The sequence below is a fragment of the Aegilops tauschii genome, unplaced genomic scaffold (assembly GCF_002575655.3).
Source record: "Aegilops tauschii subsp. strangulata cultivar AL8/78 unplaced genomic scaffold, Aet v6.0 ptg001240l_obj, whole genome shotgun sequence".
NCBI lineage: Eukaryota > Viridiplantae > Streptophyta > Magnoliopsida > Poales > Poaceae > Aegilops > Aegilops tauschii.
The window spans coordinates 15,591-29,570 of NW_027333441.1; the positions used below are offsets into that span (position 1 = coordinate 15,591).

At 37.4% G+C, this 13,980-nt stretch overlaps 1 non-coding gene across 1 annotated transcript; it reads right to left on the bottom strand.

The window, feature by feature from the left end:
* Nucleotides 1-708: 708 nt before the first annotated feature.
* Nucleotides 709-779, bottom strand: TRNAC-GCA (transfer RNA cysteine (anticodon GCA)). The gene has a single exon. It is a non-coding gene; the product is annotated as a tRNA-Cys (tRNA).
* Between the last annotated feature and the right edge of the window lie 13,201 nt (nt 780-13,980).

A 13,980-nucleotide genomic window follows, 5' to 3' on the forward strand; every position in this document is an offset into this window, starting at 1 on the left:
AAGATTTTTTATTCCTTTTGTTACTCTTTTTTTTTTTTTAAGCAAAGGACGCCCGAATATACCATAAAATTAACGATAGATAAATATTTATTGGATACCTACCTTACCTAATGTTTATTTTTGACCTAAACCCTGCAGCCTTGCTTTGTATCATTCTATGAAAGAATGAAGAGGAAGAGATTTTATCCATAACACAACTCCTAAATTGATTTTTGATCGACCTATTTAATCTGATTCTCGTTAGAATTAAAATTAAGTAGTCCTTACTTTAGTGTATGTAGGTAACATAAGATGTACGATAAAAAAATGTATAATAATTAGTAAGTCTTGATATTCTTTCGTGGAGTCCCTTCTTGAATCTTAGATTGAAAAAAAAAAAGAATGCCCCTTAGGGACCTTTCTTTGGATACCAAGATTTCTGACATCTTATCCTCGTATTTTAAAATTATCAAATCGAATCTCAATTAAGAACCAATTCAAATTCATATAATAAAAGAATAAGGAAACACTACCTCACCCCTATTGATAACCATTTTGGCCACTACCGTCAAAACAAACCCTAACCCTAGTTTGAGGATAGAACTATGGTATGGTTTCTCTAAACCCAGTATCGGCAGGCCCAGTTACTCTCTTGCCCGAACTTATGCGAAGTAAAAATTGATCGAATTCGATCAGCACTATAAAAAAAACCTAAGTATTTTATTGATCAGGCGGCACCCAGATTTGAACTGGGGATAAAGGATTTGCAGTCCCCTGCCTTACCGCTTGGCCATGCCGCCAAAAAATCCGATCAAAAATCTAGAAAACAGCAAGTATTCATCCACGTTTTCTTACGAAAAGCCCCTTTTATTTTGAATATAATTCTACTTACTTTTTTCCAATCTTTTTCAAAAAATCTATTCCTGCTTTTTTTGATCCAGTTTCTATTATTCTCCTCGATAGATTCTATCTTAAAACATACATTGTTAACACAATAAAACTTCCCATTTCTTTCTATTGAGATGAAAAAGAAGAAAAAGTGGATTTCTATTCACAGGCTGCAAAATTCAGAATAAATTGGAACCGTTAACTAGAATTCTCTTTTTTTTATTGCAGTAGTGAACTACTCTTAAATCGGTATTATCTCCCCCCCCTTCAATGGCATAATAAAATAGTATGACTTTATGCTTAATCCGTGTATAGGTAAACTTTAGGTCCGAACAGCATTATTATCCAAAGATCCCCTTTATGTACATATCTCTATGGAGAATCATGCTTTAATTTTTAAAAGTATTAAATTAAATATCTTGAATAAAAAAAGGAAATTTGCTCTGATATAGAGTATAACCTTACTATCTTGGCCTACCCAAGTGAAATTACGATAAAAGAAAAGCATGGATATGGGGAGAGGTGGATAACTAGATTGGCATGTACTTAAAAAAGGGACTTACTTGATTTTAGAATTCCACAATGAAATACTGAATTTTCTAGTAATTATACTACTCCGATCCGAAATAAAAAAGAACCCTCAAATTATTTTGAGAAATTAAAGTAAGCACGCTATTCTAAATCGAAGTAAAGTCAAACTTTCTAGTATATTATATTACGGCTTTATTACATTCATAGAAAGGAGATAAAATGAGAAATCTTTGCCATCCAATCTGATTAGAATATCATAACATAAAGTATAAGTGGCAGAATTTTTTTTTTTAGGAATGTTTTATCAATTCATTTTCATTTCATTTGTACCCCTGGCAAACTCGAACTTTCGTCCAAATGGTCTCTATTCATATGTATGAAATACATATATGAAATACGTATGTGGAGTTCCCTAGAATTTCATGTGATTCAGTAAACAGAATATAGATTCCATGATTGCTAGATCGATCCAGAGGGATTGATGAAGAGTGAGCTGATAATGGAATTTTTCTTTGATAAACAGGAAACTTAAGATTAAGATGCTCCGGAATGGAAACGAGGGAATGTCCACAATACCCGGATTTAGTCAGATCCAATTCGAGGGATTTTGTAGGTTCATTAATCAAGCCTTAGCAGAAGAACTTGACAAGTTTCCAACAATTAAAGATCCAGATCACGAAATTGCATTTCAATTATTTGCGAAAGGATATCAATTGCTAGAACCCTCGATAAAAGAAAGAGATGCTGTGTATGAATCACTCACCTATTCTTCCGAATTATATGTATCTGCGAGATTAATTTTTGGTTTCGATGTGCAAAAGCAAACCATTTCTATCGGAAACATTCCTATAATGAATTCCTTAGGAACCTTTATTATAAATGGAATATACCGAATTGTGATCAATCAAATATTGCTAAGTCCTGGTATTTACTACCGCTCGGAATTAGATCATAAGGGAATTTCTATCTACACTGGCACTATAATATCAGATTGGGGGGGGAGATCGGAATTAGCAATTGATAAAAAAGAAAGGATATGGGCTCGCGTGAGTAGAAAACAAAAGATATCTATTCTAGTTCTATCATCAGCTATGGGTTCGAATCTAAGAGAAATTCTAGATAATGTTTCCTACCCTGAAATTTTCTTGTCTTTCCCGAATGCTAAGGAGAAGAAGAGGATTGAGTCAAAAGAAAAAGCTATTTTGGAGTTTTATCAACAATTTGCTTGTGTAGGTGGGGACCTGGTATTTTCGGAGTCCTTATGCGAGGAATTACAAAAGAAATTTTTTCAACAAAAATGTGAATTAGGAAGGATTGGTCGACGAAATATGAATCGGAGACTTAATCTTGATATACCTCAGAACAATACATTCTTGTTACCACGAGATGTATTGGCCGCTACGGATCATTTGATTGGAATGAAATTTGGAACGGGTATACTTGACGATGACGATATGAATCACTTGAAAAATAAACGTATTCGTTCGGTTGCAGATCTGTTACAAGATCAATTCGGATTGGCTCTTGGTCGTTTACAACATGCAGTTCAAAAAACTATTCGTAGAGTATTCATACGTCAATCGAAACCGACTCCCCAAACTTTGGTAACTCCAACTTCAACTTCAATTTTATTAATAACTACTTATGAGACCTTTTTTGGCACATACCCGTTATCTCAAGTTTTTGATCAAACGAATCCATTGACACAAACTGTTCATGGGCGAAAAGTGAGTTGTTTAGGTCCTGGAGGGTTGACGGGGAGAACCGCAAGTTTTCGGAGCCGAGATATTCATCCGAGTCACTATGGGCGTATTTGTCCAATTGACACGTCTGAAGGAATCAATGTTGGACTTACTGGATCCTTAGCAATTCATGCGAGAATTGATCACTTGTGGGGATCCATAGAGAGTCCGTTTTATGAAATATCTGCTGAGAAAGCAAAAGAAAAAAAAGAGAGACAGGTGGTTTATCTATCACCAAATAGAGATGAATATTATATGATAGCAGCAGGAAATTCTTTGTCCTTGAATCAAGGTATTCAGGAAGAACAGGTTGTTCCGGCTAGATACCGTCAAGAATTCTTGACTATTGCATGGGAACAGATTCATGTTAGAAGTATTTTTCCTTTCCAATATTTTTCTATTGGGGGTTCTCTCATTCCTTTTATTGAGCACAATGATGCGAATCGGGCTTTAATGAGTTCTAATATGCAGCGCCAAGCAGTTCCGCTTTCTCGGTCCGAGAAATGCATTGTTGGAACTGGATTGGAACGCCAAACAGCTCTAGATTCGAGGGTTTCCATTATAGCCGAACGCGAGGGAAAGATCATTTCTACTGATAGTCATAAGATACTTTTATCAAGTAGTGGGAAGACTATAAGTATTCCTTTAGTTAACCACCGTCGCTCTAACAAAAATACTTGTATGCACCAAAAACCCCGGGTTCCACGGGGTAAATCCATTAAAAAAGGACAAATTTTAGCAGAAGGAGCTGCTACAGTTGGGGGCGAACTTGCTTTAGGAAAAAACGTATTAGTAGCTTATATGCCATGGGAAGGTTACAATTTTGAAGACGCAGTACTAATTAGCGAACGTTTGGTATATGAAGATATTTATACCTCTTTTCACATCCGGAAATATGAAATTCAGACGGATACGACAAGCCAGGGCTCCGCTGAAAAAATCACTAAAGAAATACCACATCTAGAAGAACATTTACTCCGCAATTTGGACAGAAATGGAGTTGTTAGGTTGGGATCCTGGGTAGAAACTGGTGATATTTTAGTAGGTAAATTAACGCCTCAGATAGCGAGCGAATCATCTTATATCGCGGAAGCTGGATTATTACGGGCCATATTTGGCCTTGAGGTTTCCACTTCAAAAGAAACTTCTCTGAAATTACCTATAGGTGGAAGAGGGCGCGTTATCGATGTGAAATGGATCCAAAGGGACCCGCTCGACATAATGGTTCGTGTATATATTTTACAGAAACGTGAAATCAAAGTTGGGGATAAAGTAGCCGGAAGACATGGGAATAAAGGGATCATTTCCAAAATTTTGCCTAGGCAAGATATGCCCTATTTGCAAGATGGAACACCCGTTGATATGGTCTTCAATCCCTTAGGAGTACCCTCCCGAATGAATGTGGGACAAATATTTGAAAGCTCGCTCGGATTAGCGGGGGATCTGCTAAAGAAACATTATAGAATAGCACCCTTTGATGAGAGATATGAGCAAGAGGCTTCAAGAAAACTTGTGTTTTCAGAATTATATGAAGCCAGTAAAGAAACAAAAAACCCATGGGTATTTGAACCCGAGTACCCGGGAAAAAGCAGAATATTTGATGGAAGAACAGGCGACCCCTTTGAGCAACCTGTTCTAATAGGGAAGTCCTATATCTTAAAATTAATTCATCAAGTTGATGAGAAAATTCATGGGCGTTCTACTGGGCCCTACTCACTTGTTACACAACAACCGGTTAGAGGAAGAGCCAAGCAAGGGGGACAACGAGTAGGAGAAATGGAAGTTTGGGCTTTAGAAGGATTTGGTGTTGCTCATATTTTACAAGAGATACTTACTTATAAATCTGACCATCTTATAGCTCGCCAAGAAATACTTAATGCTACGATCTGGGGAAAAAGAATACCTAATCATGAGGATCCTCCAGAATCTTTTCGAGTGCTCGTTCGAGAACTACGATCTTTGGCTCTAGAACTGAATCATTTCCTTGTATCTGAAAAGAACTTCCAGGTTAATAGGGAGGAAGTTTGATCGGAATAAATATAAATTCTTTTCTTATTTCTATTTTATGATTGACCAATATAAACATCAACAACTTCAAATTGGACTCGTTTCCCCTCAACAAATAAAGGCTTGGGCTAACAAAAACCTACCTAATGGAGAAGTCGTTGGCGAAGTCACAAGGCCCTCTACTTTTCATTATAAAACCGATAAACCAGAAAAAGATGGATTGTTTTGCGAAAGAATCTTTGGACCCATAAAAAGCGGGATTTGCGCTTGTGGCAATTCTCGAGCGAGCGGAGCTGAAAACGAAGACGAAAGATTTTGCCAAAAATGCGGGGTAGAATTTGTGGATTCTCGGATACGAAGATATCAAATGGGATACATCAAACTCGCATGTCCCGTGACTCATGTGTGGTATTTGAAAGGTCTTCCTAGTTATATCGCGAATCTTTTAGATAAACCTCTTAAGAAGTTGGAGGGCCTAGTATACGGCGATTTCTCTTTTGCTAGGCCCAGCACTAAAAAACCCACTTTTTTACGATTACGAGGTTTATTCGAAGAGGAAATTGCATCCTGTAACCACAGCATTTCTCCCTTTTTTTCTACCCCAGGCTTTGCAACATTTCGAAATCGGGAAATTGCGACAGGAGCAGGTGCTATTAGAGAACAATTAGCAGATTTGGATTTGCGAATTATTATAGAGAATTCTTTGGTCGAATGGAAGGAATTAGAAGACGAGGGGTATAGTGGAGATGAGTGGGAAGATAGAAAAAGACGAATAAGAAAAGTTTTTTTGATTAGACGCATGCAATTGGCGAAACATTTTATTCAAACAAATGTAGAACCAGAATGGATGGTTTTGTGCTTATTACCGGTTCTTCCTCCCGAATTGAGACCTATTGTTTATAGGTCTGGAGATAAAGTAGTGACTTCAGACATTAATGAACTTTATAAGAGAGTTATCCGTCGGAACAACAATCTTGCCTATCTATTAAAAAGAAGTGAATTAGCGCCAGCAGATTTAGTAATGTGCCAGGAAAAATTGGTACAAGAAGCCGTGGATACACTTCTTGATAGTGGGTCCCGCGGGCAACCGACGAGGGATGGTCACAATAAAGTATACAAATCACTTTCAGATGTAATTGAAGGTAAAGAGGGAAGGTTTCGCGAGACTCTGCTTGGGAAACGGGTCGATTACTCGGGGCGTTCTGTCATTGTTGTGGGTCCTTCGCTTTCATTACATCAATGTGGATTACCTCTAGAGATAGCAATAAAGCTTTTTCAGCTATTTGTAATTCGCGATTTAATCACGAAACGCGCCACTTCTAATGTAAGGATTGCTAAAAGGAAAATTTGGGAAAAAGAACCCATTGTATGGGAAATACTTCAAGAAGTTATGCGGGGACATCCTGTACTGTTAAATAGAGCACCTACCCTGCATAGATTAGGCATACAGGCCTTTCAACCCACTTTAGTAGAGGGGCGTACTATTTCTTTACACCCATTAGTGTGTAAGGGTTTCAATGCGGACTTTGATGGAGATCAAATGGCTGTTCATCTACCTTTATCCTTGGAAGCTCAGGCAGAAGCCCGTTTACTTATGTTTTCTCATATGAATCTCTTATCTCCCGCTATTGGGGATCCTATTTGCGTACCAACCCAAGACATGCTTATCGGGCTTTATGTATTAACGATTGGAAAGCGTCGAGGTATTTGTGCAAATAGATATAATAGTTGCAGAAACTACCCAAATCTAAAAGTAAATTACAATAATAATAATAATTCTAAATATAGGAAAGATAAAGAACCCCATTTTTCTAGTTCTTATGATGCACTGGGAGCTTATAGACAAAAACTAATCAGTTTAGATAGTCCCTTGTGGCTACGATGGAACCTGGATCAACGCGTCATTGGGTCAAGAGAAGTTCCGATTGAAGTTCAATATGAATCTTTGGGGACTTATCATGAGATTTATGCCCACTATCTAATAATGGGAAATAGAAAAAAAGAAATTCGTTCGATATACATTCGAACCACTCTTGGTCATATTTCTTTTTATAGAGAAATAGAGGAAGCCATACAAGGATTTAGTCAGGCCTATTCATACACTACCTAAACAAGAAAGAAAGTTAGATTCGGCGATGCCCCTCCCCTTTCGGGGGGCATTCCGATTTCCCTAGTATCATCATTATTTGCCACGCGAATCCAGATTGAGATTGAGGCAAGTTAATTAAATTTTCGAATCACTGACTCAGGCCCATTGTCGAATCCTACTCAGCAATTGTCGAATCCTACTCAGCCGAAAAGGGGGGTACTTATGTATGGCGGAACGGGCCAATCTGGTCTTTCATAATAAAGAGATAGACGGAACTGGTATGAAACGACTTATTAGCAGATTAATAGATCATTTTGGAATGGGATATACATCCCATATACTGGATCAACTAAAGACTCTGGGCTTCCATCAAGCCACTACTACATCGATTTCGTTAGGAATCGAGGATCTTTTAACAATACCCTCTAAGGGATGGTTAGTCCAAGACGCGGAACAACAGAGTTTTCTTTTGGAGAAACACTATTATTATGGGGCTGTACACGCGGTAGAAAAATTACGCCAATCTGTTGAGATATGGTATGCGACAAGTGAATATTTGAAACAAGAAATGAATTCAAATTTTCGGATAACGGATCCTTCTAATCCAGTCTATCTAATGTCTTTTTCAGGAGCCAGAGGAAATGCATCTCAAGTACACCAATTAGTAGGTATGAGAGGATTAATGTCGGACCCTCAAGGACAAATGATTGATTTACCTATTCAAAGCAATTTACGCGAGGGACTTTCTTTGACAGAATATATAATTTCCTGCTATGGAGCCCGCAAAGGGGTTGTAGATACTGCTGTGCGAACAGCAGATGCTGGATATCTTACACGTAGACTTGTTGAAGTAGTTCAACATATTATTGTGCGTAGAAGAGATTGTGGTACTATCCGAGGTATTTCTGTAAGTCCTCAAAATGGGATGACGGAAAAACTTTTTGTCCAAACACTAATTGGTCGTGTATTAGCAGACGATATATATATCGGTTCACGATGCATTGCCGCGCGAAATCAAGATATTGGAATTGGATTAGTCAATCGATTCATAACTGCCTTTCGAGCACAACCATTTCGAGCACAACCAATATATATTAGAACCCCCTTTACTTGCCGAAGCACTTCTTGGATCTGTCAATTATGCTATGGCCGGAGTCCTACTCATAGTGATCTGGTCGAATTGGGAGAAGCCGTAGGTATTATTGCGGGTCAATCAATTGGGGAGCCAGGGACTCAACTAACATTAAGAACTTTTCATACTGGCGGAGTATTCACAGGGGGTACTGCCGACCTTGTACGATCCCCTTCGAATGGAAAAATAAAATTCAATGAGAATTTGGTTCACCCCACACGTACCCGTCATGGGCAGCCTGCTTTTCTATGTTATATAGACTTGCATGTAACTATTCAGAGTCAAGATATTCTATATAGTGTGAATATTCCCTCAAAAAGCTTGATTCTAGTGCAAAATGATCAATATGTAAAATCCGAACAAGTAATTGCGGAGATTCGTGCCGGAACGTCCACTTTACATTTTAAAGAAAGGGTACAAAAGCATATTTATTCTGAATCAGACGGCGAAATGCACTGGAGTACTGATGTTTACCATGCGCCCGAATATCAATATGGTAATCTTCGCCGATTACCAAAAACAAGCCATTTATGGATATTGTCAGTAAGTATGTGCAGATCCAGTATAGCGTCTTTTTCACTCCACAAGGATCAAGATCAAATGAATACTTATGGTAAAAAAGATAGGGAAATTCTTGATTATTCAACGTCGGATCGAATCATGTCCAATGGCCATTGGAATTTTATCTATCCTTCTATTTTTCAAGATAATTCAGATTTGTTGGCGAAAAAGCGAAGAAATAGGTTCGTCATTCCATTACAATATCATCAAGAACAAGAGAAAGAACTAATATCCTGTTTTGGGATTTCGATTGAAATCCCCCTTATGGGTGTTTTACGTAGAAATACTATTTTTGCTTATTTTGACGATCCCCGATACAGAAAAGATAAAAAGGGTTCAGGAATTGTTAAATTTAGATATAGGACCCTAGAAGAAGAATATAGGACTCGAGCGGAAGACTCAGAAGAGGAATATGAGACCCTAGAAGACGAATACAGGACCCGAGAGGACGAATATGAATATGAAACCCTAGAAGAATCTAAATATGGAATCCTAGAAGACGAATACGAATATGAAACCCTAGAAGACGAATATGGGAGCCCAGAAAACGAATATGGGAACCCAGAGAACGAATATAGGACTTTAGAGAAAGACTCAGAAGAGGAATATGGAGCCCAGAGAGCAAATATAGGACCCAAGAGGACGAATATGGAACTCTAGAGGAAGACTCAGAAGACGAATATGGCAGCCCCGGGGAAAGCGCAGAGGAAAAATATGGTACTTTAGAGGAAGACTCAGAAGAAGATTCAGAGGACGAATACGAGAGCCCAGAGGAAGATTCCATCTTAAAAAAAGAGGGTTTGATTGAGCATCGAGGAACAAAAGAATTTAGTCTAAAATACCAAAAAGAAGTAGATCGGTTTTTTTTCATTCTTCAAGAACTTCATATCTTGCCGAGATCTTCATCCCTAAAGATACTTGACAATAGTATTATTGGAGTGGATACACAACTCACAAAAAATACAAGAAGTCGACTAGGCGGACTGGTCCGAGTGAAGAGAAAAAAAAGCCATACGGAACTCAAAATATTTTCCGGAGATATTCATTTTCCTGAAGAGGCGGATAAGATATTAGGTGGCTGTTTGATACCGCCAGAAAGACAAAAAAAAGATTCTAAGGAATCAAAAAAAAGGAAAAATTGGGTCTATGTTCAACGGAAAAAAATTCTCAAGAGCAAGGAAAAGTATTTTGTTTCCGTTCGCCCTACAGTGGCATATGAAATGGACGAAGGAAGAAATTTAGCAACACTTTTCCCCGCAGGATCTCTTGCAAGAAGAAAATAATCTCCAAATTCGACTTGTCAATTTTATTTCTCATGAAAATAGCAAGTTAACTCAAAGAATTTATCACACAAATAGTCAATTTGTTAGAACTTGCTTAGTAGTGAATTGGGAACAAGAAGAAAAAGAAAAGGCTGGTGCTTCCCTTGTTGAGGTAAGAGCAAATGATCTTATTCGCGATTTCCTAAGAATTGAGTTAGTCAAGTCCACTATTTCGTATACACGAAAAAAGGTATGGTAGGACAAGTGCAGGACCGATTCCCCATAATAGGTTAGATCGCGCCAATATCAATTCTTTTTATTCCAAGGCGAAGATTGAATCACTTAGCCAACATCCAGAAGCTATTGGCACTTTGTTGAATCGAAATAAAGAATACCACTCTTTGATGATTTTGTCGGCATCCAACTGTTCTCGAATTGGTTTATTCAAGAATTCAAAACATCCCAATGCGATAAAAGAATGGAATCCTAGAATTCCTATTCGAGAAATTTTTGGGCCCTTAGGCGCTATTGTAGCTAGTATATCGCATTTTTCTTCATCTTACTATTTACTAACGCATAATAAAATCCTGTTAAAAAAATATTTGTTCGTTGACAATTTAAAACAAACCTTCCAAGTACTTCAAGAACTTAAATACTCTTTAATAGATGAAAATAAAAGGATTTCTAATTTCGATAGTAACATAATGTTGGATCCATTCCTTTTGAATTGTCACTTTGTCCATCATGATTCTTGGGAAGAGACATTGGCAATAATTCACCTTGGACAATTTATTTGTGAAAATGTATGTCTATTTAAATCGCACATAAAAAAATCCGGTCAAATTTTCATTGTAAATATGAATTCCTTTGTTATAAGAGCAGCTAAACCTTATTTGGCCACTACAGGAGCAACTGTTAATGGTCATTATGGAGAAATCCTTTACAAGGGAGATAGGTTAGTTACGTTTATATATGAAAAATCGAGATCTAGTGACATAACGCAAGGTCTTCCAAAAGTGGAACAAATCTTTGAAGCGCGTTCAATTGATTCATTATCCCCGAATCTCGAAAGGAGAATTGAGGATTGGAATGAGCGTATACCAAGAATTCTTGGGGTCCCTTGGGGATTCTTGATTGGAGCTGAGCTAACCATAGCCCAAAGTCGTATCTCTTTGGTTAATAAAATCCAAAAGGTTTATCGATCCCAAGGGGTACAGATCCATAATAGACATATAGAGATTATTATACGCCAAGTAACATCAAAAGTGCGGGTTTCCGAAGATGGAATGTCTAATGTTTTTTCGCCTGGGGAATTAATCGGACTATTGCGAGCGGAACGAGCAGGACGAGCTTTGGATGAATCGATCTATTATCGGGCAATCTTATTGGGAATAACAAGGGCTTCCCTAAATACCCAAAGTTTCATATCTGAAGCAAGTTTTCAAGAAACTGCTCGAGTTTTAGCAAAAGCTGCCCTACGAGGTCGCATTGATTGGTTGAAAGGCTTGAAAGAAAACGTAGTTCTGGGGGGGATTATACCTGTTGGTACCGGATTCCAAAAATTTGTGCATCGTTCCCCACAAGACAAGAACCTTTATTTCGAAATAAAAAAAAAAAATCTATTCGCGTCGGAAATGAGAGATTTTTTGTTTCTCCATACAGAATTAGTTTCTTCAGATTCTGACGTAACAAACAATTTTTATGAGACATAAGAACCCCCATTTAACATTTAACCCTATATCATTTAAGGATACATAAAAATAATTTTTTATTTCAAGCTATTTCGGATCTTTCTTAATCTTCAAAAAGAACTAAATTCCGTAATGGAATGGTAGGGTTAAAAAAAAAAGGAAGTGTGGAAAAAATGACAAGAAGATATTGGAACATTAATTTGAAAGAGATGATAGAAGCAGGAGTTCATTTTGGTCATGGTATTAAGAAATGGAATCCTAAAATGGCCCCTTACATTTCGGCAAAGCGTAAAGGTACTCATATTATAAATCTCGCTAGAACGGCTCGTTTTTTATCAGAAGCTTGTGATTTAGTTTTTGATGCAGCAAGTCAGGGAAAAAGTTTCTTAATTGTTGGTACCAAAAAAAGAGCAACAGATTTAGTAGCATCAGCTGCAATAAGGGCTCGTTGTCATTATGTTAATAAAAAGTGGTTCAGTGGTATGTTAACGAATTGGTCGATTACGAAAACTAGACTTTCTCAATTTAGAGACTTAAGAGCAGAAGAAAAAATGGGAAAATTCCACCATCTCCCAAAAAGAGATGTGGCAATCTTGAAGAGAAAATTATCTACCTTGCAAAGGTATCTCGGCGGGATCAAATATATGACGAGATTGCCAGACATTGTGATCGTCCTTGATCAGCAAAAAGAGTATATAGCTCTTCGGGAATGTGCCATTTTGGGGATTCCTACTATTTCTTTAGTCGATACAAATTGTGACCCGGATCTCGCGAATATATCGATTCCAGCCAACGATGACACTATGACTTCAATTCGATTGATTCTTAACAAATTAGTATTTTCAATTTGTGAGGGCCGTTCTCTCTATATAAGAAATCGTTGATTAAGAATATATAGTGAATTCTTGGGCAACTGCGTAAATTTATGGAATCACTTACTTTACTATATCTTTTTTTTTGCATAGAATTTTTTTTGCATAGAAAAAAGAAGGGGAATATTGATATATATTAGAGGGTATTGATATATATTATGATCTGATGTGCTTTCTTGGTATCCTAAAATATAAGATTAATACTTCAAGTTGCTGAGTTGAGAAAGAGATGGTTGAATCAAAAGAATTCCTTTTTTGAAGTTCAATTTTTATCAGAGGACAATATGAATATTATACCTTGTTCCATTAAAACACTCAAGGGGTTATACGATATATCGGGTGTAGAAGTAGGCCAACACTTCTATTGGCAAATAGGAGGTTTCCAAATTCATGCCCAAGTACTCATCACTTCTTGGGTCGTAATTACTATCTTGCTAGGTTCAGTTGTCATAGCTGTTCGGAATCCACAAACCATCCCGACCGACGGTCAGAATTTTTTGAATATGTCCTTGAGTTTATTCGAGACTTGAGCAAAAACTCAGATTGGAGAAGAATATGGTCCCTGGGTTCCCTTTATTGGAACTATGTTCCTTTTTATTTTTGTTTCGAATTGGTCGGGTGCTCTTTTACCTTGGAAAATTATAGAGTTACCCCATGGGGAATTAGCAGCGCCCACGAATGATATAAATACTACTGTTGCTTTAGCTTTACTCACGTCAGCGGCATATTTTTATGCTGGTCTTAGCAAAAAAGGATTGAGCTATTTCGAGAAATATATTAAACCAACTCCGCAATCCTTTTACCAATTAACATCCTAGAAGATTTCACAAAACCATTATCGCTTAGCTTTCGACTTTTCGGGAATATATTGGCGGATGAATTAGTCGTTGTTGTTCTTGTTTCTTTAGTCCCCTTAGTAATCCCCTATACCGGTCATGTTTCTTGGATTATTTACAAGCGGTATTCAAGCTCTTATTTTTGCAACATTAGCCGCAGCCTATATAGGTGAATCCATGGAGGGTCATCATTGAATTGACTCTTTTTGGAAATAGTATTTTTTTTTGCAGCTTAGCTCAATTCATGCATGGTTCCAGATAATCTGCTTGGTTGCAAAAAAATAGTTAGAAATGCGTATGAACTATATAGCCTAGAGTTGTAGGAGAGAGAATAGACTATATTATGGAATTTTCAAACGTATATATGCATTAAGGAGGGTGGAGTCAGGC